A 25,272-nucleotide genomic window follows, 5' to 3' on the forward strand; every position below is an offset into this window, starting at 1 on the left:
ACAAGAGGTTAGTTGGATACAGGAGAATCTCTCTGAAGGCTCCAATCTACAAGCAAAGTGAGGCTGCTTGAGACTCGGATTTGAGTGGACCAGAGACATCGCTATAGTTCTCTTTGGAGGCCTCACAATTAAACATCTGTATTCCACAGATGTTCTTATGAGCTTAGCTGAAAGGAAATTGGCCAGGGGGGAAGGTGTCAGGGTGGTGGATGAATGTCTAGATTATTTGAGACTAGCGGGATGGGGTTTATGATCCACAGCAGGAGGTAAGAACTAAGGGGGATTTTCATGTAAAGCAGAGACAGGCAGCTCTGTGAGTTGTGGGCCAATTTGGTTTACATAGTATGTCCTAGGCCAGTTGGCACCACACAGTGAGACCCCATCATGGGGTAGGGGAGTGGACATTGAGTATTTTTCCAAGAGTAAACTCATAAATTGAATGTGATAGTAAGGACCCTCCCATTTTCCAGGGGGTTTTGACAGAAAACAGGGAAAAGGGAGCGACATGAAAGTTTGCAAAGGGGAATTCTGTGCTGGAGGAAGAACTGGTTTAAGCTGGCCCTTGGGTCAGTTTCTTCCATTAGCTTACTGAATCATAATTGTCTTTAAATACACCCAACGCCTTCTAAGAAAATTAATACGTGACAGAATCAAGACACAGAAGTTGCTTAAAGTCCATTTCCCTGCATTCTATTGCCCAGCATCTGCATGCTCTATCAACTGTGTGTGTACATGGAATCATAATGATGCTCTAAGGATCTCCCATCTCATGAAAGACAGACAGGACCACACTCCTTGCAATCTACAGTTGGTGAGTATTATATGATGATCTACCCTTCTTCCAAAGCTGGACTCCATAAATGAAAACTCAAACTCCTCTTCAACAAGAGGCCATGACAAGCCCCCTCCTAACCAGGACAAGGGACAAGCATTCTGGAACAGTCTCCAAGTGGAAGGATTGAGTCTGGTCAGACGTGTCTCACATTCTCAACAGAAAACCAAGGGTGGCAAGTCTGGCTGCTGTTCGGCCCCCACCATGCCCGGGTGCCAGACAGTGCTATTTCAGCCCTGACTGGTTACTCTGCTATTTCAGGAGTATAGCCGCTAGTTCGCTTGTGAATTTAATTGCCAGAAACATCCAAAGAGCAGCTAGTCTCCAGGAAGGGTGTCTGGGTACCTCCATCCACAGGGGCTGTGTTCTTCCTTAAGATTCTGATAGTCTTCGTGTGTGTGTGTGTGTGTGTGTGTGTGTGTGTGTGTGTGTGTGCATGTGAGACAGACAGACAGACAGACAGAGACAGAGACAGAGAGAGAGAGTGTGTGTACAGTTTCAAAGGGGATCCCACAAACTAGCCAAGGCCCCCAATAGAAATCCTCTGAGTGATGGAATCCACTCTATTCACTTAAACTCCTGACGACCCTTGACAACATGTCAAGGCACTGTGTGATTTGGACCCCTGCTCCACTGCCCATCCGTCCTGACTGGCTAATAACTCGGAGGGCTTGCTTGTTCTGGCTGACCAGCTCTGCTGCATTCTGCTATCCCTGGACTGGTCTATCAGGTCCCCCAGCTTGTGGGCTGTGTGACCAAGAGGAGCTGTGAGCAGCCTGATGGTCAGGGACGACAACCAAAGATGGACTGGTCCTAAAATTCTTTGCCATCCACAGTCTTTTGTCCACTTCTCTATGGAGTCTCTTCTCATGACCCCCAACTGAGTTCGAGGCCCCGGGGTCCCAGGCCTGTGCCATAGGAGTATTCTCAGGACACTCTGAGGACTGGCCAAATACAGCTGTACTCCAGACAGCACACTGGCCAGGGAGACCAAAGACTGTATGTTGGTCCCTAGCCTGAGCTTCCTGGGTGGTCCTGAGCCGGGAGGTTTGTTTCCTCAGCTGCAGAGGGTAATAATCAGGCCTGGACTCCATTTCAGGGAGAATACATGTGAAAGGAAAAGTCAGTAAGAAAGTCTTTCTGAGCTGGGGAAGTAAAAGAGGTGACCCTCATCCACCTGGAGGAGAGCGGTCCTAACAAGAGGCCCGACATGTGTGCACCCAGAAAACATCATGCCTAGTGAACAAAAACAAGCCAGTCTCTAGCATGCAAGCACCACGTGACTCTGCCGGCAGCGCATTCCCTACCCGATTCTCGAGGCAGGAAGTGGGACAGGGGATGCTGGGAGGTAGCCAGGAGGAGGGGGAGAAGGAGCCCTTCACTGAGTGCCGTTTCTGACTGGGAAGTCTAGAATGTTCTTGAGATGGTTTAGAACAGTGGGTCAACATATTTACAATTGTTGGACTGTACTGGACAGTTAAGATTGGGCTGGACACATAGGTGAGAAATGCGCTCTACCACAATTAATGTGTGTGTGATTACATACGTATATACATACATACATACATACATACATACATATATACATATGTTTGTGTGAATCATACATATATATCAAGTTATATACACATATATGTATATATCTATATATGTGTATATGATATGAAATATACACGCCATGATAGCTTGGCCCATTCCTGTGGTCCCAAGCGGCTGCCTTCTTTTAAAATAGTCTCTGAGAATTCCACCTCGGTGGGGGGAGGGGTACCCAAGAAAAAGATTCTGGTCAGTAAGGTCCCTGTCCTTATCATCTTTCTGTGCTTGGAAGACTGTCTGCAGCGTTAGGAATGGGAAATGGGTCACCACCTGTCACATATTTGGACACTTGGTCCCCGGTTGGGGGTGTTCTTTGGGGGAGGTTATTGAACCTTTAGGAGAGTTTCTGGCCTCACCCCACTTCCTGTTCTCTGTCATTATTTCTTGTATGCAGATAGATGTGAGCAGCCATATTTCTGCTCCTGCCACCATGACACATGTTCCCTGTCATTGTGGGTGCTCCCTCTGAAGCCATAGGTTAAAATAAACTCTTTCTTCATTAAGTTACTTTGGTCACGGCATTTTATCACAACAGAGAAGTAACTGGTTCCTCTAACAAAACAGAAGACAGAGTCATCGCACGTCAAGGAAGACTGAGCTCTGAGAAGAGGTTCTGTGGCTGCTATGAAGTTTCGGGGCTTCTGCAACCTTCCTCATATATGACAAAGGGCAGGAAAGGAAAGACACACACAGGACATTCCCCTGCATTCTTACTTCCTAGATCGTTCTTCCCAGAGATCACAGGGACCATAACACCCACCAGACACCTCATTTACATAAGAAGCTTTCCATTGGTCTCCAGAGCCTCTTGACTTTTACCAAGACCCACCAAGAGTGGTCATGCTCACTCTTGAACCCAAGAACTCCTTTCTTTTAAAAGAAAAGTTATCATTTTGAGATAGGATTTCATATAGTGCAAGCCTCAAACTTGTTATATAGCTGAGAAGGACCTTGCACTTCTAATCCTGTGCCGACAAGTACTGAGATTACTGGTGCGTGTGCCACCACCCCGGGCTTATGATGGTGATTATCCGTAGCCTTTGCCACCTCAGTGCTATTGGCTCTCCAGTCTCAAGTACTCTTAGGACTCTTAATTTTTTCTTTTATTGAAAATAATTTTTCACATAGTATATCCTGATTATGGTTTCCCTGCCTTCTACTTCTCCCAGTTTCTCCCTAGCTCCCCTTACATCCGGATCCACTCTCTTTCTGTCTTCATTAGAACACAAGCCAACATTTACAGGGTAATCATAAAATATAATAAGATAAAAAACCAAATCTAAATAGGACTAAGCAAACAGAAAGAAAAGACCTGAAGAAGAGGCACAAGAAACAGACACAGATGCAAAGACACTCAGAAATCCCATAAAAATATGAAACCAGATGCCGCAATATATACACAAGACCTTTAGCATAAAATTAATTAATTAATTACATGTAAAAATAAAATTTTATCTTTAAAAAGCTCTGATTAAACATTATGAGACAAGGAACCACCAAAGGTGCCTTTGAGTTTGTTTTCTGTTGGCCGTCAATTGCTAAGTATGTGGCCTACCCTTAAGAGTAGTAGTTTGTTTCTCTAGTAAGACTCCCTTAGAGTCTATCCCTAGAGTGCTTATCCATTAGAGACAGCTCCTGGGTTAGGGATAGGGACTTGTTGTCCACTTTTCCTTTCAACTCTAGGACCCTGTCTGGTACAGATTCCTGCAGGCCCTGCACATGCTGCCTCAGACTCTGTGAGTTTGCACATGTTCAGTCCTGTTGTATTTAGAAGACCTTGTTTCCTTGGCATCCTCTATCCCCTCTGACTCTTTCTGCTGCTTCTTCTGAAGGGTTCGCTGAGGCCTGTGGGGAGGGCCTTAGTAAATACACCCCATTTAGGGATGAGTGTATCAAGGTTTCTCACTCTGCATTTGTCTGGCTGTGGGTCTCCGTGTTTCTTCCCATGGGCTACAGGAGGAAGCCTCTCTGATGGTGGTTGAGCGAGGCTCTGGTCTATGAGTGCAGCAGAATGTCATTAGGAGTCATTTTATTGCCATGTTCCCTTTGTAGAACAGTATCGTTTCTTTTTCCCCTAGCTCTCTTGGGTATCTAGATTCTTTACCATCCAAGCAGTGTCATGGAGTGGGCCTTACAGCCAATCAGATACTGGTTGGTTGCTCCCAATGTCTGTGCCACCATTGTACTAGCATATCTTGGAGGTAGGACACCATTGTAGATCAAAGGGTTTGTGGTTGGGATGGTGTTTACATTTCTCTACACCAGTCATCCATAACTTCCCATTCAACCTCCCCTTTCTAGGGAGATCTTTCCCTCCCCTAGTCACTTACTCATATTCTTACCTAACCTCTGCAGTTCTACAGATTGTAGAGTGTTCATCTTTGGTTGATGTTGCTTGTTTGTTTTGTTTTGTTTTTAATATCTGACTGCCTTTGGGTGTCTCCATTTAAGAATGTTTCAGTACCCTACCCCAACACACTCACCTATCTACACCAGACTGTCTGTAATTTCCACCATCCCAGGGCATAGTTCACCTGCTTTCCTTTTCTTCTATCCACCCATCTCCTCTCCCATTTAGAAACCAGACAATATAACAGGTTCTTGGTGTAATCCAAAGATTACCAGCTTACAGGAGCTCAGGGAGAATGAAGAACTGTGGCAAGTAAAGAATTACTTAGACTTCTCTACAGTCTACACAGTTCTACACTGAAGCTTATGTGAATTTTCAACAGGTCACAGCTTGAGTCTGAAATGCTAACCTAGGTATTATGTATTTAAACACTTGGTCCCAGGCTGTTGGTGCAGATCTTGGAAATGGTGGAGATTTCAGATCATAAGGATTAACGGAAAGACATAGAACGTTTGGGGATAGGCCTTGGAAGGTGATAACCTGCTTCTGTCTCCAGCCCTAACTTTCAGTTTCCTGATCCAAGATATGAACAAGCTCAGGCTTCTGCCTCTGTGGTCAGACACACTGAAGCTGCCATGATGGACTGTATCCCCTAAAACCATGAGCCAAAATAAACTTCACCTCCCTTAAGTTGCTTCTACTGGGTATTTATCACACCAGTGCTCATTAGTTTAAAAGTATTACCAAGCTCTATGTTGCTCAGGACAAACCCTCCCTGCATGTACCCACCCCCTGCCTCCTTAACATTCATCCCACCCTCCCTACCGCAGCCTCCACCTTCTTCCTCAACTGCTTCTACTTTATCTCTGTTTCACTCCTTCCACTTGGATTGACAGTGCCCTCACTGGTGCACCCCTTTCCACGCCTGCTTCCATTGGCCAGTTCTCACTTGAGAACTGCTTCTTCCAATCGGGTGTTCCTAAGCACCCACAACGGGCTAAGCATCCCTTCAGCACCCTGGCTCTCTCTTCTTGACCATTATGGTATGCTGTCCTTACTCCTCAAATGTTCTTGTCTGTTTCCTGCTTATTTCTTCCATTCTGAAATCCAGGATAGACCCCAACACCTGAAAAGACACTCTGAGTATTGCTGAGCGGATGACTGGACCTTGCCCATTGATATCCTTTCAGTTTGATAACTGAAAACACTGGGGTCTAGAGATGTTGGGTGATCTTTTCAAAGCCATAGTGTTTCTTAGAGACAAAAGCCAGCTAGAAGAATCTGAGTTTTCAGGGTATTCTGTGCGTGTGTGTGTGTGTGTGTGTGTGTGTGTGTGTGTGTGTGTGTGTTTCTCTTCTTTCTTATCTGCCAAGCAAAGGCACTAGGATTAAAGACTTGACCTTTAGTTGTATCTTCTCTGGATTGCAGATAAAAGTTGACCCTGGACCTGATTGGATTGACAGGCCAGGGAGGCCAGCTTCCACTGAACTGTCACTCCCTCCTCTCCAGGAAGAACAGGAGATCTTCTCATGACTCTCAAGTGTCCTCCCTTCTGCAGACTTTGGCAGCAAGTCAAGAAGCAAGGATTGATGTGGGAAGTGAAAAGAGAAGGTCAAGTCTTTAATCCCAGTGCCTTTCCTTGGCAGACAAGAAAGAAGAGAAACACATACACAAAGACACACACACACACACACACACACACAGAGATACACACACAGACACACACACATACAGACGCAGACACACACAGAGACACACACAGATATACACAAACACACAGACACATACACACAGACACACACAAACACAGACACACACACACATGCATGCAAGCAAGCATACACACACACACACACACACACAAGGTAGGGGTGGGGGTAGGGAGGTGTCATCCCTGTTTCTACCCTCTCAGATGAACCAATGAGCCAGGTCCCTAGCGAACTTTTCACACTACTCTTGACAGTGTTGGACCCTAGTTCCCTTAGCAATAGGCATGCACACTCCAGATTTCCTTTTCTCAGAATCTCGTAAGGCTGAGGCCTGTAGTTAGAAGACAGCAAAGAGAACCCTAGAAAGGAAAAGAACAGCCACCTGACTCTTGTCAGCATTTAACGTTCCATTTCCCCTCACCTGCCCTCCCTTCTGCCCTCCCTTAAGAGCAGAGACTGTTACCAGTGCTGTGGCCCACAGAAACTAATACCAGTGGCTCTACCAGCGCTATGAGGATGACCCCCTGGAAGCACCAGAGAAATTCTTAGAAAGCGGGAATGGTCGTGATGTCGGGGACAACATGAGAAAAGGGCCAAAATCAACAGATGCCATAAATAACCAGGAGTGGACTCTGCGCCCCCAAAACGGGGGTCTCTGTGTACTTCAGAAACACACAAAGTGTTCCTTGCACCCAATGTTCAGAGTACAAGGAGGCAGGGTACATGGGTCACTCTCCTCCTACCTGGGAAGGGTCTCCCTGCACAAGATAGGGCAGTTGATCTAAGCACCTCTATCTTGTTCTCCCAAGAAAACTTCCAGTGGAAAGTCCCTCCCAAGAGGAACAGTGTAGTCTAATCACACACAGATTCCTTTTGGAGAGAGGCAAAATGGCAGATACATCCAAACATGAGTGAATGAATGCAGCTGCAAATGCTCAGGGATGGGTCAGCTGAGGTGGGCAGAGACTTCTAATGCAGAAGCCTTTAGGGACATCTGCTACAGAGCCATGGAGATCCACTTGCCTGGGTTCCCCAGGTTGCTGTGCATGGAGGCTTTTCTTAATGAAATTTTAAAGCAGGCTTCGTGTAGGGCTTTAAAAGAAAGGGTTGCTTGTAATAGATGGATGCCATTAGCACATCATGCCTTCATGAGAAGCTTGAAGGTGGGAGTCCTGTGTCCCAGTGTCCAACAAGTTGCACAGCAAAGGACATATAGAAAGGGAAGAGGAAGAAGGTGAGAAAAGGGCAGGAAGGAGAAAGAGAGGAACAGGAAGAAGAGAGAATATCATAGTTAACCATCCCCATTCTCTTATATTTTTGGTTGTGAGCCTAGCCTTTAACGGCTGAGCCATCTCTCCAGCCCAACCTTCCCCATTCTCAATAAGGCAGAGTGTTGTAATCAGTAACATCATTGCAAAGGGTTAATTAAACCCCCAGAAAAAAATTCAACTCAATTTTCCCATCCATCTTTGGATCTGGGCACGGTAAGGAGGACATAGCTACAAGTCCTTATGGGAAACTGAACTGGACAGGAAACAAACAAACAAACAAGCAAGCCAGCCAGCCTTCTGTAAGAGCCCACACTGAGAACACAGAGCCACGTACTGTCACTCACTGACCCTTGGTGCACACAGAAGTCTCGGAGGTGACAGTTCAGCAGAGGGTACTTAAGAAAGTCGCAGCTGTCTGGAAGGAGACAGAAGGCTGGGTGCTCAGGACTTGGTTTTTCCCCGTTCACTAAAACTGACTCGCAGCTCCTGATGTGGCCCTCATCAGAGTGTGGGGGAATCCAGCTGTTCCTGGCAGGGGCATTTGTTATTCTCGAAATCACTTTTGTGGGTTGTCTGACCAGCCTGCTCCAGCCTTCGTGCTCCAAGCTGACCTGTCCTTTATCCTCCACTTCTGGATTTGCTGTTTGTCTCAGTCTTGCGATTGCAGTTAACTATGATTTACTGTGAAACACAATTTAAGGCTCTCTGTTTACAAAAGACAGCTAAGCATTCCCAGGGACATGAGCCCAGTAAGTTTTTCATATTTCCTCCAAAATGGTCTTAGGGGTCTCTGATCTCCTGTCACGCTTTCAGGCCCTGCGAACAGCGAGACTTTGCAGGAGAAAAGTAACCAAATGCAGAGAAAAGAGATGGGATTGTGGTTTTTGTTTTTGTTTTAAAACATTCAAAATGCATGAGGCCTTTAATCATATTTTGCGTAGCTAATCTTTTAGGCAGGAGAGCACACTTTAATACACTTACGTATCTATGCCAAGACATACGCACTGGAGCATCTGCTCCCTCACTCAGCAAAGTTTATTGTGCACCTTTTAAGTGTCGGGCTCTGCAGACCAAGGGATAAAAGAGTAAATAAAAATTCTCTCTCTGTCTCTGTCTCTCTGTCTCTGTCTCTGTCTCTCTGTCTCTCTGTCTCTGTCTCTGTGTCTCTCTGTCTCTCTCTTTCTGTGTGTGTGTGTGTGTGTGAGAGAGAGAGAGAGAGAAAGAGAGAGAGAGAGAGAGAGAGAGAGAGAGACCACAGTCTTACAAAGGGAGCATAATATTCAATATGGACAACATAGTAAATGATACATGATAAGAAACAACAGAGTTGCAATGGGGCACAGAAGGTCTATGAGCTGGTTTAGGCAAAGCAGTTAGTGAAGGCCCCTTCAACTAAGGGAGATAATCAGAAACATGGATTTCTGGTGTTAAAGGGCCAGCTAGAAGGAACAGCCACTGCAGAGGCCTCGAGACAGCAAAGGCGCTAACAGGTGAAGACTAGAAAAGAACAAGGGCGTCTGGGTATCTGGAACGGTTGGAGGCTGGGGTAGCTGTTGGAGGTCAGAGGAGTAACAGTTGGAGGCCGAACTCTATGAGCTCCCACACACAGATTTCGAGAACAATTCAGGGTGTTGATCTGAGTGAATAGGGAGGAATCATCAGAGGGTTCGGGGAACACAGAGCAGAGCAGGACATTCTAGAATTTAGGCTCCGGAAGCTCAGCTCTGGCTGTTGGTTGGTCAGAGGACAGGATGGACCGGTGTGTATAAACAAAGGGGGAGGTGGTGCCACTCCCGAGGTCAGGTCTGGGCTGGTGACCCTCAACTCCACTCACACACATTTACTGTTTGCTGGGGACTTGCCACGATTCACTTTGGCTGCATCTGTCTGTCTGTCCATCCGTTTATCCGTTTGCTTTTCATCCTTAGTGGAAACAATTTCATATTCATAGATAACCACCTAATTGCAATTCTCTCAAATGAACTGTAATGATGACGAAAATTATAGAACCAGTGTGTCCTTTTCATCCCATTTACTCTAATTCGAAAATAGGATTAGAGATATCTTTTCCACATAAAAATCCTGTTAGCAGTCTTCAAATTTTGAGATATTCATAGAATATCAGATTAGAAATTAAGAACTCTAATGAATTCCTTTTTCTCATGGTAAAATTGTGTCTAATCACTTCTACCCTGCTCACAACACACTTCCAGAAATTATCCTTGAAGAAAATGACCATGGTGCTCACTGGGGGTTGGGGAAGGCTGAACCATCTGAACTGTACTTTGGGCAAGTCCCCAAGCAGATTTGCTGACACAGGGCCACGCCTCAGGGAGAAAACCGAACGCAGAGCTGCTGGACGCCACATGGTTTGTTTGTAACTTGTACATTGTTACTCATTATCCCACAGCCGGGCTCGGTTGCTACAAAAATGAAACTCGAGGTACCAGGCAAATTTCTTCACCTTCATTCATTCCTTTCACTTCCTTCATTCACCATGGTTTGGTCCAGAAATTGCCAGAGCAACACAGGAATGAAGAAACAACAGACAGACACAGAAGAAATGTTATAAATACATATCATAAAGCTAGGATTCACCATGCTGGGCTCACTCCAATGGCAGCTACCAGCTATGCAATCTGAGGACTCAGTGCACTACTAGGAAAGTGGGGCTTAGCCAGTCTCTGTAGGGCACACTCTCAGGTTGCCATTATCCAGGAGGAAGGAGCTACGGTTGCTAGCATTTGTGCATGCTTCCATCAACCCAACATCCACACAGAGACCTCAGAAGACTTTGCCATATTCCTGAGCTCCATTTGAGGGAGGCTTTGCCAGCACCATGAGTCTAGGGCATTGGAGTTCTTGCCATGGCCGTGCCTGTATGAATGACACACATTTATTCAGATCCTGATCCTGTCCCACGCTTGGGCCAACGGGATGTGGATGGGCTGCACCTCTTCAGAACTGATTGATACTCACAGAACTAATTCTCACCCTTGCTCTTACCCTGCCCACTGGGGCAGGGAGGAGACTCAGGTAGGGACCACTCCTTTAGCCTAAATGTTGCCATGCAAAACAACTCAGAGTAGAGCCCAGATAGCTTGCAAACTTTGAGCTGAAAGAAGAGAGGATGTTGTTTTGGTGAAGACACTGAGACACGGGATTCCTTGTTATGCGGCAGCACTAAACCTGAACTGACTAATGGATGTCTTTTTTTTTTCCAGCACCTCCAAGGGGCCTTTTGAAACTGCAACGAAACCAAGTTCTTTGCATGAATCTTTGGCTGTGCATAGTTAGGTAGTGGGAGACTACTATACGGCTAGATCTATAATGTTGTCCAAGCAGCCTGTGTTTCAGGTTTGTGTCCCAGCCTGGCAGTCTTGGCGAGAAGGCAGTAAAAACCTTTATGAACTGTGACCTAATAGGAAGGCATAAGTCTTTGGCATGTGCCCTCAACATGTATCATGGCACCAAAATCTCCTCCTCTTCTTTGCAACCAGTCATGAGGTGAGCAGCTTGATTCCGTCACACAACACCACCATGATGAGTTGTTTCACCCCAGCCCCAAAGCAACAAGAACCATCAATCATGGGCTAAAACCACCAAAACAAACCTTTTCTCTTTGTATGTTGACTATCCTAAATGTCTGGTATAGTAACTGAAAACAAGCTAATAAAGGATAATTAAATGATATGCTATATTAAAATTATATATGTATTATTTTTTTTGTGTCTTGAAGTAGCTTAATTTTGGGATCATAGGTGACTGTGAGTAATTTAAACCATGGAAAACAAAATCATGGTGTTCTAGTTACTTTTTCCACCTTGTAACAAAATACCTAACAAAGGATCTTAAGGAAGAAAGGTTTGTTTTGCTCATATTTTGAGGGGATAGCCATGGTGAGGAAGGCGTGGAGGTAAAAGTGGGAAGTGGGTGGCCCCAGTGCATCAGCATCAGAAATCAAGAGAGATGAGTGCTGGTGCTCTGGTGAATATTTTCCCTTTTAAACGCTCTGCATGTAGCCTGAGACCCCAGGTCTCAGGATGGTCCTACCAAGATTCAGAGTGGGTATTGGTCTTATGTCTTTACTTAGCACATACACAGACATGTGCAGAGGTCTGTCTTCTAGATCATTCTAGATGGAGTCAAGTACACAGTAAAGTTAAGCCATCACACATAGGTAAGAGGTGACTTGTAAACGGAGTTTAATGTACTCTATTAGGTATTAATATGTCCTAGCCGTCTAGTTTTGCCTGAAGAGCCAAAATGACCAACACATACTCAAAAGGCAAAAGCCCCTTTAAAAATGGGGAGCAGAGATCTGGTCTTCCGTATGTGGCCACAACTACCAACAATATAACTTCCCTTATATAATAATTCTACCCCAACTGCAGCTGGGGCTCTTTTCTTCATAACTATACACTAAGCATAAAAGATAATAGTTTTGTTTTGACATTTTCATGCCTGGACATGGTACATTTTGGTCACATTTACCTCAGCGCCACCTCTGCTCTCCTTCCCACTTCCTGATACCCTGCCCCTCCCCCAAGGGTCCCTCATCTACTCACAGCACTTCCTTTTCTTTAGACTCTACACGTGAGAGGGAAAAACTGCCATATTTGTCTCTCAGAGCCTAACTTATCCCACTTATTTCTTCAGTTCCATCATTTGCCCAAAAGTGATACAGTTCTTCGTTCTAGCTTCGTGGTATTCCATTGTGTGCACGTGCCCTGTGGTACTTAGGTACACACCTTCTGGCACACGCCCAATTTGGTTTTATATCTTGGCTCTTGTGCACAGCACTCTAATGAACCTCGCTGTATAGGTATTTATTTCTGTCTTGTACAGCCTTGGATTTCTTCAGTCATAATCGTGAGAAGGACAAAGATGAGTTGTTCGTAGTTTTTTGAGAAACTCCCCTGCTGATTTTCACTTGGACCAGGCTAGTTCACATCCCACCAGCAATTCACAAGAGTTATCTTTCCCCAAACCCCTACTACCATTCATTGTAGTTTTCCTTGGTGACAGCCATACTGTCTACATTGTCTGCTGGCTAAAGGGTATTAATCATGTTTTCATGCACCCATTGGGACATTTGCTCCCTCTCTTGAAAACTGTCTATTCAGCTCAGTTCAGACCCTACTTCCGATTTCAGTTTGTTCCCTAAAAGCTGCAGCATCCTACTAGAAATATCTTGGCTTCCTCTGTTTCTTCGGGTCCTTGAACTAAGAGGGGGAAAAAGAAGAAAGAGGATGAATCACTTTATTTGCTTTGTTTAATCTTTCAGATTCCCTCAGGCTCCACACTTAAAGGGCAGCAAACAGGAGAAGAAAAATAAGATGAGGGAAGGATGGTGATTGGCCCCAGGACTGTCTCCTCGGCTTTAGAGTTAAGAAGATCCCTCAATCAGCCTGGATCTATAGCTAGGACTGAAGAGAAACTGGTGAGTGTGTGTGTGTGTGTGTGTGTGTGTGTGTGTGTGTGTGTGTGTGTGTGATGTTCTGAATAACAGCCAGAAGGCTGCTTTCTACATTTAGCAATGGTGAATACAGGAGACAATGTGTGTACATGCACACATCCACACTTCTGCACATATGCAAGCCAAAAGGGAGGGTGTCTTTTGTGTTGTCAATACATCTCAGAGCCGAACACAGTGACAATACCTGCAAGGGACCAGGCAGTTGCTATATTCTTGATTATTATCCAAAACTTGAAGGTTTAACTTTTTTTTCACACTCCTTAAATTACTTGCCACTATTGACACAGCCTTATTAAAATACTCTGGATCATTCAATCCATCACAAATAATATCAAAGTTACTAATAATAAATGCTAAAACTATAATTTATTAATATGTTGAACATTAGACTAAAAGAAATCACATGGGACATGTTTTAGAACAATCCTATAAGATGACATTGCTGTTTGGTACTGGTTGCTGGCAGTGGCTGTAAAATTACTGTGGTTTACAGATCAGAAAGCGAAGGCTTGGGAGGGGGAGTAGCTTGTACAGAGGGTGTTTTGTTTTAGATAAGTGCTCCCCAAAGGCCCATGGTGAAGGCTCAGTGTCCAGGCTGTTAAAGCTGGGAAGTGGTTGAGCCTTCTAGAGGTTGGACCTGCTAGGAGGTGTGAAGGTTGTTAGGGGGTGTGCCTTGAAGGAGACTATGAGACCCTGGTCTCTTTGTTTCTTGCCTACGACATGAGAAGTTCACTCTATCCATCATTGCCATCCATCATCCCAAACATAGGCTCAAAGAGAGGGGTCTGCTAGTCTTGAACTGGACCCTCCACAGCCATCATCCAAAGCAAACCTTTTTTTTTCCTTTGTCAATTAATTGTCTAAGGTATCTCATTAAAGTAAAAGAAAGCTGGCAATAAAGGAGTTTCTAATTCCAATCTTTTGATTGCAGGACCTTAGATCCTGCTTATTGGTGTCTCGGGATGGGCCCACCCTGCATAGTGAAACAGGGTAATAGGACATCGCCATTTGAATAGGGCTTATTCTCAATAACTCATCACCTAATTCATCCACTCAGACCTAGCAGACACACCCCTCTTACTGCCGCACACATTGTGACAGTTTTCCTTTTCCCTTCCTCTGTAACACCGTTAGAACATTATATCATTTTGACCTGACCCACAGGACCAAAGAATTCCTGTCTTACAATGAAGCCTTTTGGGCAAGTTCCTACATTTAACTGGCTTGGATCCAGAATGGAACTTTCTTGTAACTGAACTGTCTAAATTTCAAAGACGATTTTTGTCCTTCAGGAAGAGAGAATTCTGTGTGAGACACAGACACTAAGACAAATGATTTCTGCATATAAGGACAATCGGGGACCAAGGAAATGTGATCTAGTGGAGAGGAACAGACCATTTGTACTCAAGATGGAGTTATTCCAAGGCTATACAGGCTTCCTGAGACACCTCAGAACATGGAGGTTTCTTTCTTCAGAGTTAATGTGGTACATTTGTAATAAACACTTGCTGGACTGAAGGATGCCCTAGTGACCAGTGGAACATTATTTCCTGGTATGTCCGGGAGGGTGTTTCCAGAGAAGATTGGCACATGGGTAGTGAATGAAGGAGGCAGGGTGGGGGTGGGGAGATGATCCCTGGGGGAGTCATGTAGAACCATTCATCTCTGAGTGTGAACACATAGAGAGAGAGAGAGAGAGAGAGAGAGAGAGAGAGAGAGAGAAAGAGAGAGAGAGAACACTTAGCGCTTACCTGTTCCAACTGTTAAAAGGAATGAGGTTGACACAGTAGGTTTTATGATTTCCTTCCCAAAGTAGCAAACCTCTTCTTTATTTAGTTCATCAGAAGTGACCTCTAAGCTCAGCCACTACTCGGAGGAGAAGCAGGAGTGGGCGTGGGGAGCTTAGGAGTCAGAAGTATCAAAGACTTAGTGAAGATATTTTAAATCTGTCACAGACTGTTGCTTTGGTTCAATTTGACAGTCTATTTTGGACAGCCAATAGCCTTTGCCGATGTACTTCTTAAATATATAGATTCCGTTTGCTCTGGAGGGAGCCCACTAGCATTGCATGAAGCCATAAGAAACAGGTGTGGTAACACGGAGAGCTGTGGCTTTGAGTATTTGACCTCCTAGCACCGCCTACTTTGCAGCCATTTTTGTTTTCTCTGCGCAGCCTAAAGTGGGCTCTCGTTGAAATCCACTTTCAACCTCTCTGAAGCATAATAGCAGTAGCACTCACCATGAGCTGTGCTAAGAACATCACCAGTGCCAGTTCATTAAACCCTCAAGGCCACCCTGTGAGTTAGGGGCCACTGACCTCCCTGCTTCACACACTGGGGACAGTGAGAGCTGAAATAATATGCCTAAGGTCCCTTAGCCAGTAAACAGTAGCACTTGGGCTTGAACCTAGGACATCTGGCTCCAGATTTTGAACTCTTAACATCTCTACAGTGTTATATCCATTCTCCCTTCCAGTAGACTAACCCTTCTTCCAAGGCCCCGTAAAGTCAAGCATGAGCTCCTAGATCCTTCTATGTAGCTTTTGCTTTGTTAGAGGCTCTCAGAAATTCTCTATAAAGCAGGAAGAGACTGAACTCTAATGCTTATCAACACCACCACAGGGATCTGCCTCCGTGCCCCGTCTTTACTGCGCTTCTTTATGTGCAGGAAAACATTCCTTTCCTGATTCCCTCCAGGCCTAGAGATAATAAATGTTAGGGTCATCTGAGCAGAGGGAACCTCAGTTAAGAAAAATGCCTCAGTAAGATCTGTCTGTGGACAAGACATTTTCCTAGTCAGTGATTGGTGAAGGAGGGCCCAGCCCCTTGTGGGTGGAGCCATCCCTGGACTGGTGGTCCTGGGTTCTATGCAGGCTGAGCAAGCCAGTAAGCAGCATCCTCCCACCCCCCATGGCCTCTGCTTCCGTTCCTGCCTCCAGGTTCCTGCTCAGTGTGAGTCCCTGCCTTCACTGTTTTTGATGATGGAACTGTGAGTGAAATCCTTTCCTTTCCTACCCAAGTTGCTTTAAGTCATGGTGGTTTTTCACAGCAATAGTAACCCTAACTAAGGCAGATTATTTTCTTAAAAACGGTTTCATTCTGAGGTTCAGGTTAGCCTAGAGCTCACTGTACATCACTATATAGCACAGGACGACCTTGACCTTGTGACGATCCCCCTGTTTCAGCTCCTTAAGTCCTGGGATTCCACACATGAACCACCATGTCCAACCAGCTTTAGATCTCTAACGTCCCCTCAGTTCTCAAATGCCAAAGACTGAGTCAGCAACAGCTCACAGCTCTCCACTACGATTCGCTTTCTTGACAGAGGCCCAAAGGCAATAGAGGGTGAAATGACCATGAGCTTCAACAGTTGAAACCATGAAAACAAAAGTAAGTCTTTCTTCCCTTTGTTCATTTTCTTAGGTCTTTAGTCACAGCCATGGGAAGCTGGTATAGTAACCACTCTCTGTTGATATTAGACAGCAAAATGGCCCGTAAAGATGTCTGTTCTGCTACAGAACTTAAGGTGACCTTGTACAGGAGAAAATAGTTTCCACAGGTGTGACTCATGAAAGGACTTCAAAAGGAGAAGACTAGGAGGGATAGGAGAGGGAAAGTATCTTTCCCTTTTATCCTCCCTGGGTTCACTGGGACCCCTGTATCAAATGAAAGCCTGTGTTGGTCAGCTTTCAGTCGCTGTGATGGAGGACCTGAGGTAACTCAGAAGACTTAGAAGAGGAAAGATTTATCATGGTTTCCAGCCATGTTGCTTTAGGCCTGTGGTGGGGACACCCATCATGACAAGAATATATGGTGAAGGAAGCTGCTTACCTCACAGTGGCCAGGAAGAAAATGGCCCACAGGAAAGAAAGCATGAGTCCCAACTCCCAAATCCCAACTTCTGTTAGGTCCCACCACTTACCAACATCGCCATCTGCTGGGCACCTAGTCTTCGAGCGTGGCATTTGGAGGCATGCCCGATACAAAAATAATGCCTGGGTTCAGCTAATCTAGATGAAGAGGGCCAGGCTGTACTGAAGGATGCCTTTAATGCCAGCATTCAGGAGGCAGAGGCAAGCGGATCTCTAGGCTTGAGGCAAGCCTGGTCTGCAGAGTGAGTTCCAGGACATTCAGGGGTATACCGAGAAAGATAGATCTGATAGATAGATAGATAGATAGATAGATAGATAGATAGATAGATAGATAGATAGATAGATGCATATATTCATACACTTATACATTCATACATACATACATGGGTGAAGAGGATGAGGAGGATGAAGGGGTCAGACCAGCCGGCTCTACAAAGCAGACTTTGGGACACTCCTGGAAATCTGTGTGGGAGAAGAACACAGGCCAGGTAATCAGAACAGCCCTTTGTTATAGACAGTAAAGATCTGGGTTCCTCTTGGTAGAGCATTTCTCTAGAGAAGGTGAAGGTTTGTTGACGGTGTTTTAGGGTTTCTAGATCTGTAAAACATCATGACCAAGAAGCAAGTTGGGGAGGAAAGGGTTTACTCAGCTTACACTTCCACATTGCTGTTCATCACCAAAGGAAGTCAGGACTGGAACTCAAGCAGGTCAGGAAGCAGGAGCTGATGCAGAGGCCATGGAGGGATGTTACTTACTGGCTTGCTTCCCCTGACTTGCTCAGTTTGCTTTCTTATAGAACCCAGGACTACCAGCCCAGGGATGGCTCCACCCACAGTGGGCTGGGCCTCCCCCCCTTGATCACTATTTGAGAAAATGCCTTACAGCTGGATCTCATGAAGGCATTTCCACAATTGAGGCTCCTTTTTTGTGTAACTCCAGCTTGTGTCAAGTTGACACACAAAACCAGCCAGTACAGTAAGCATGATGCTATCCTGCCTTGGATGCTACAGGGATGGGTCTGTCCGGGTATCTATTCTGGGTGGTGACTGTATTTTCTGGGAGGGGACTCAGCAGTCACTTGTGAGGACATTACCAGGGTAGCTCAGACCTTTTCCTCTAGCGCCCCTAGCAGCTGCCCTCAAAACCTTCCCACAGAAGCCTTGAGAGTTGTTGCCAGCCCTAGGAAATAATGTAGATGTTGACTAGTCAGAATGGCACCTGCGTTTGCACAGGTGTGGCCCAGGCCGTGCGGTCCCACCATTTGTCACCCTTGGCATGAAGCTGCCCTAGAGCTTCATGCCTGCTGTGATTCGTGCGGCTGCTCACACGTGTCTGACCACATTAGTGTCGACTCTGTGCTTGGCTCCCCTGCTGTGTTTCCTACTTCAAGCTGAGTTCTCCACTCCCTGCCATGTTGCTATCAAATACGAATCATTCCACCTCTTTTCTTTGCCTCTGCAGAGGCTAAGCCTCTAGTGCCTCTTCTTAACTGAATATTCTGGGGAGGCGGTGGGGGGAGGCACAGAGGGAGTGTCTTTCGGGAAAGGCCACTTCCCATTTTGTGCAAGTCAAGCAGTCAGATAAAGTACCCCCCAAAACATCTGACCCTGAACCACGACCATTGTGATCATGGCTATCAGAAACTGTGATAACGGCTCGGATAAATCTCTACGCTTGGGGTCAACTTGTGTAGCAGTAGAAGACTACAGGTGATCAGACTATTCTCTTCCAGAATCATCTAAAAGGCCTTTTGTAAAGGCGGTTTTAGTCTGCACATGCAGAGTTCCCAGGAGCTGAGGATACTCCTTAGGAGTTCTCTTCCCTTTGCAGAAAGGGAAGACATGCTTTACAAGGTTCTGGGCAATATGCCCCATTTCTCCAAGTGGCCCACAGATCTTTCGTCTTTCTTGGAGGGTCTTATTGAAGACCTAAGAGTATTGTTCTAATTTCTTCTGAAATACGTTCCCTCATCTACCAGGGTCTAATTGCATTTCTCTGCCAAAAACCCATACATATTTTCATACAAATTTACACAAAGCTCATGTACCTAGCCTCAACTAATTACTAATAGTTAATTAATAGTAGCTTTGCTAGGTGGTCAGATTGACAAAGAAGAGACATTTCCTCTTTCTCCAGGAACGAATAGCAGAACTAAAATGTAGCTTGTCTAGGAACCTTAACAGAGGAGAGTTCCAAGGCTCTGGAAGGCTGGTATGGGTGGGAAGTGCACCAAGTCAGGAAGAGCTTTCTCTATCGAGGAGCAAACATGACTGTTAAAAGGATCTTTATAGCAACTTGAGGACCATTACTCTTGCCCTGGGTAGAAAAGCAGCAGAAACAAGTGTGAGATTCTGATCTGCAGTATCACATGATGCCTCTTGGACTCTTTGAGTTTAACAAGAGCACCCAAAACTAACAAGCAAGACTAGAGACACCCACAGGAGCCCTGCACAGGCTCTCGGTTCCTAGGAAAAGACGAAGTTGAGTGGTCTTTGGTGGGTGTGGTTGGGGCCAAGATTTCTTTCCTTTGCAGGGTTTGTCTCAGGTGAGTCTGGAAGGTGAATAATACAGTCCAAGCTCAGAAGTGAGTAGAATTCACAGACCGGTGGAATTCTTTATGCATAAAAGCCCTCGTAATCCTCAACCAGGTTTGCTTACCAGTGATGGGACGAAAAGGATTTCCCTACAGGTTGTGCTGAGATTCCTAGGCTTCTCCAACAAGTGTTTCCACCAACCAGGCCTAAGGTTCCTTATTCTAGAGCAAGGCATTCATACAGCAAGGTCAGCTGACATGTGGCCATCTGTCTGTCCCTTTTCTGTTTTGTTTTTTTCAAGACAGATTTTTCTCTGTGCAGCCATGGATGTCCTGGAACAGCTCTGTAGACCAGGGCTGACCTTGAGCTTACAGAGATCTGTCTGCCTCTGTGTCCCAAGTGTTGAGATGAAAGGTGTGTACCACCACCGGGCTGAAACTGTCACTTTTTAAAAGCCCACAAACATATATTAATATTTTATTAATTCTTTAAGAATTTCATACACAGTATCTTAACCATACCTCCCCCCTTCCCCCTAATTTCTCCTAGTTATCCCTCTCCGTTTTATAACTGGTTCATTTACTTTCTTTTTCAGTAACTCACTGAGCCCAATTTGTGCCACCCATAGATGTGGGACTACTCAACAAAACATGGTCAGCCTACCAGAGGCCACACTCTTACTGTTTTTTTTTTTTTTTTTTTTTTTTTTTGGTTCTTTTTTTTTTTTTCGGAGCTGGGGACCGAACCCAGGGCCTTGCGCTTCCTAGGTAAGCGCTCTACCACTGAGCCAAATCCCCAGCCCCCAGAGGCCACACTCTTAAGGAAAACTGACTCTACCCACACTAGAAGCCATCAGGGGTCCTTAGCGCCTCAGTTAGAAGTGGGTACTCAGGAGTCCATCTCTGCCATGTGGGATGTGGGCTGCTCTGATCTTGTATGGACTTAACGGCTGTGCGTTCACCCATCGCAGCCAAACCATGGGCTTCCCACATTTGCAGGTCATCCTTGCCCTGGGGCCAGGCTGATCTTCTCTGTACCCTTCTAATGGTAGTCCATGGACTGTCAAAGCAGGAGCACCCACAAGTGTGTTTTAATGGCATGCTACCTCAGGTCGGCTATCTGACTGGAAAGGGGCTATTTCTTTCACCAGGCATTGGGGCTAGCTCAGTGGTTCTCAATTTTCCCAATGCTGCGACCCTTTAATACAGTTCCTCATTATTCCATTGCTACTTCCTATCTGTAATTTTGCTACTCTTATGAATCATAGTGTAAATATCTGATATGCAACCCCAGACAGGTTGTGACCCACCGGGTGAGAACCACTGGTCAAGCTGGAGCTAATCATCTGATGACTTAGAGAGGCTCCTGAAGCCTGGGTTCATCTGCAGCATCTAAGTTTCAAGGCGCAGTCTCTGGAAGGACCAGGGAGAGCAAGGCCAAGGCCGCTGGAGCAAGCTCCTTAGAGAGCTGCTCTCTTCTGCGTGTCTATGGCAAGGCCAGAGCCTCCAGATGAACCATGAGAAAGCCATCTCCTCATTGGGGGTGGGTGATGCCAAACATCTGGATGTTATATAATAAGCCATTTGGGTTTGTTTTCCTTGCTCTCTTAAAAATAATCCCAGCAATGAAGCCCGGGTTTGGAACTCTGCTTTCACGTCCTCTCTGTAAGGTCCGAGTGGTCTTGACGATTCTTCTTCCATTAAAAGCTACGCATGCACACTCAGGAGAGGGGCCGTGGAACTGGAACTGACATTTGTAGGTGACCATGAAGCTGTCCTGAGGCTCCTCAGGTTCTTTGCGGTCACGGCGCCTGACAGTGGAAGAAACGCCCGAAGCTAACATCTGCAGGTGCTGGTGGCCCAGGCTTTGGAGAACACATACCTCTGCCCTGTAGCTTGGCTCTACACACACGTCAATGACTCCAATGCCTCTTGCAAATTCTGTTCCAAAACCCTACAATTTTGTAGGTCACCCTGAAATAGGACAATGGATTCTCGGGCTTTCCATGCCCACAAACCACAGCTTGATTATAATGCTGCCAAGTTCTTGATGAAACACAATGTGTCGCCACAAGGAGAGAGCAGCCTGTTCCTTGCTATGTTACGTGCTCTTTCGGTTGGGCCCCACCATGCCTTACTACTTTCTTTCTGCTTGTCTTCTCCCAAGGCTCATACCATCATTCACTTACGTTGCAAAGAGATCTTTTGGCAAAGGCGCGCGTGAGTGGCACTTCCACTCCAAAGAGTGGCTGTCACCCTTTAAAAGCCCATGTGCATCCTTTAATGCCAGGTACATTCTCTCCTTGAGGAAAGTATTGTTGCAGAGAGTCTGAGGTACTAGACAACTAAAAACTAAGAGTGGTGGTTGGTGCACATCTGCAATCCCAGGTGTCAGGAATGGTGGTGCACATCTGCAATCCCAGGTGTCAGGAATGGTGGTGCACATCTGCAATCCCAGGTGTCAGGAATGGTGGTGCACATCTGCAATCCCAGGTGTCAGGAGGCTCCAACAGGAAGGCTAAGTTCCAGGCCAATCAGAGCTATACAAGGGAGACCTTGTCCTCCCAAAACAGAAGTAAGGGGAAGAGAAAGAAGAGGGGAAACAGGAGGAGGAGGAGGAGGAAGAAGAGGAGGAGGAAGGGGGGAGGGAGAGGAAGAAAAGGAAAGAGAAAGGAAGAAGAGAGGGAAGAGGAGGGAGAACAAAACAATAGACGCTGTTGAAGAAAATTAAGCAACTTGCTTCCTTCATAGCTGAGTTGGGGCACAATTCAAATCTGTGGGAACATCACAGTAGAAAAGCCATTAAGATCTTTGCTTTGGGAGGCAGCAGGCCAGGGTGCAAGTCTGACCTCTGTCACTGTGTAACTTGAAGCAATTGTTTAGTTTCCTGAAACCTCCTCTGTTAAGTGACAAAAATAACATGGTGTTTCTACTGGGCTCTGTGAGGAGAGAATGAGTGTGAAATACTGGGTTTCAGTGACTTGCCTGGTGCAAAGTTTCTCTGATAATCAACTCCCATTACAGTCATCAATAGATTTTCCTGGCTCTCTCTGGGACTCAGCTTCTACAGGAGTTGCTCTTAGACTTTAAACAAAGTAGGCAATCTGGATTCAGCTCTACAAAGAGTTACTGAAACCAGAGACTTTTATTGTTAACTAGACAAGAATTCTGAAAGGGGATCATTCCAGCACAGGCATGGTGACCTAATAATGTTGCCATGTCTTGTGTGGCTGGGACGTGACCTGACTGGGGTTAATGAGGGAATAAAGGAAAGACACTGAAGTGGCAAACACCAAAAGTCTTTGAATAAGGTGGATCATGTGTACTTAGAGTGCTACCAACTTTCCGATCACACAGAACTGCAACATGTTTTTTGTTTTGTTTTGTTTTGTTTTTGTTTTTGTTTTTTTGGTACAGCACAGGGGTCAGGTGAGTCATATGTACTTTGATGGAATGGTACTAACTACCCAGCAACACAGAACTTTAGTCTGTTTTTACGTACAGCATCGGAGGCAGTGTCAGGAGCCATCTAGAAAGGTTAAGGCTAGCATTGTCTTTGAATGTTTTTCGATGGGTAAGTTCTGAAAATCAAGGTTCCAAGAGACTTCATCTCAGGATTGTTTCAATCAGTTGATATGCTTCTCTTGTCACTATTAGATAGTTTAACTATTCCTGGACATCAGCCTATCCTGTTGGACAAATTTCCAGCAGATAAACATGAAGATGAACTTTCATGGATTAATGCTGTTTAGATGAATTAATGATTTTATAGAATTTCTGATATGATTAAAATAATTTTAGGAAGAAAGTTTTAAGAGATGGTTTTAGTCATTTTGGTAGAAAGATGCAATAAAGTCAGAATCAAGAATAGAATGTGCTCACTTCTCATAATAAGACTTCATAATTACACTAAAGAGAGATATATAGGCTTGGGATAAATTGGTGTTCAAGGAAACACATTCAAATCCAAGGATAAAGTCACAGGTATACACTAGGGCAAGGCAAGGTCATGTCAAAACTGTAGCTTTGAACTTATAATGAGCTTACAGTATGAAACACTGCTTTGAACGTGTTTTTGATAATTTCTGTAACTCCTCATTTTATGTAACATTTTATCTATGTTGTAATTCCTTCTTACATAGATAAACTTTTTGTCTAAGCTATAAAAAAGGTAGCAATGAGAAAGTGGTGTAGCCACTTTCTGCTTCACCCTGTGTGTGTGTGTGTGTGTGTGTGTGTGTGTGTGTGTGTGTGTGTGTATGTTGCCTCTGTGAGTGACTTCTTTCATTTCTACGGTTCAAAAAGAGTTAACAAGCTCTGAGCCTCTTGCCTGGCCAGCGAGGGGCTCCTGGCTGACTCACCAAAGAAAGGAGTTCTAGCAATAAATCCTTTTATTTAATTCCCTGCTGCTAAACAGCATATGTTAGCCAGAAATTAGTGCTTATTTAAGCACAAATGAAAAAGAGAGTTAAAGAATACTCAGCGTTTGTTAAAGCACAGAATACTAATAAAGAGTTAAGTTACCCCGGCGCTTAGTTAAGCACAGAGAGTTAAAGAAAGAAGAAGCCAGGAATTTTTAGCCACAGAATAAGCAAAGCAGTGCTAGGTTTCCAGAAGCCAACAGCTTCTAGCTCCCAGTAGAGTTAGAGAAAGTTAGAAAGCCAGAGATCATCAGTCTTTTGGCTTTTGTGGAACTCTGTGTTCCACCTTAGATCTGAACTCCAAAAGTCCAGGGCAGACCCCTCTGTAGGAGTTCTCTGTAGGTGAGCAGGCTCCAGTTGTAAGCATCTGGGAGGAGGAACTACAGTTGCTAGTCTCTGCACAGACTGGTCAATTGTCTGTAAACATTTGCACAGGAATACACTGTACTCAGACCAGGAGGACAGCTTTGCCATCCCTCTGAGGATGGCACCCCAGGAGTTAGTTTGCCATTCCCATGAGTGCGAGGCACTAGTCCTTGACGTGGCCATGCCCATGTCGAACAATTCACACTCATTCAGGTTTCTTTGCCTCACCACATGATATTATTGAAGAATCAGGTTTGTGTTTATGTGGGTTTTTTTTTTCCCCTCCGCGATTATAATATGGCTGCTTCAGCTCCAGACGTCAAGTCCTCACATGACAGAATGGAAAGAACGCTCACTTCTCAAATTCCCCTTTCTTATTAAGAAAAAAAGTTTTTTTTCTCAGATATTTCCAGCAAATTTGCCTTATATTTCCATGGTCAAAGTACTTCCGTGTCTAACACTAAATTGGTATAGGGAAATAAGATGTCTATGGTATAGGGAAATAAGATGTCTATGGGTGCTTTGAATTAAAGATCTAAAAAAATGTTTTCTATAAAAGACCAATTAATTAACAGTTTACTTTTTGCATCCATATGGTCTCAGTTCTGCTCTCACACCCTGAACATAGCCATAGACAATAGGAAAAAAGATACACATGTATGTGTTCTAATAAAACTTAATCTTTCCCAAAGAGGTGACAGGTAGGCGTGGCCAATGCCTACCTCACACCACTCATTATTTCTGAGTATCCAGGTAGATTTGATTAGCAAAGAACAGGGAGTCCATGCTTAGTGAGGATGCCACTATGCTCCTAGGAAAGCCAGTTACTGCCAGAATCAAACC

General features: G+C 45.1%; 3 long non-coding RNA genes across 3 annotated transcripts in view; 2 read left to right on the top strand and 1 right to left on the bottom strand.

The window, feature by feature from the left end:
- Positions 1 to 11,464, top strand: part of LOC102550662 (uncharacterized) — a 71,467-nt gene extending 60,003 nt beyond the window's left edge. Inside the window, exons 6-7 of the long non-coding RNA XR_005495440.2 lie at positions 702 to 811; positions 10,983 to 11,464. This is a non-coding gene — a long non-coding RNA (uncharacterized LOC102550662). The remainder of the gene's footprint in view (positions 1 to 701; positions 812 to 10,982) is intronic.
- Positions 11,465 to 12,806: 1,342 nt separating this feature from the next.
- On the top strand, positions 12,807 to 14,758 carry LOC120097898 (uncharacterized). The gene is made up of 2 exons (XR_005495760.2): positions 12,807 to 13,201; positions 14,530 to 14,758. It is a non-coding gene; the product is annotated as an uncharacterized LOC120097898 (long non-coding RNA).
- A 7,033-nt stretch (positions 14,759 to 21,791) lies between these two features.
- Positions 21,792 to 25,272, bottom strand: part of LOC102551899 (uncharacterized) — a 44,925-nt gene continuing 41,444 nt past the window's right edge. Inside the window, exon 4 of the long non-coding RNA XR_010059143.1 lies at positions 21,792 to 22,416. This is a non-coding gene — a long non-coding RNA (uncharacterized LOC102551899). The remainder of the gene's footprint in view (positions 22,417 to 25,272) is intronic.

The sequence above is a fragment of the Rattus norvegicus genome, chromosome 17, assembly GCF_036323735.1.
Source record: "Rattus norvegicus strain BN/NHsdMcwi chromosome 17, GRCr8, whole genome shotgun sequence".
Lineage (NCBI taxonomy): Eukaryota > Metazoa > Chordata > Mammalia > Rodentia > Muridae > Rattus > Rattus norvegicus.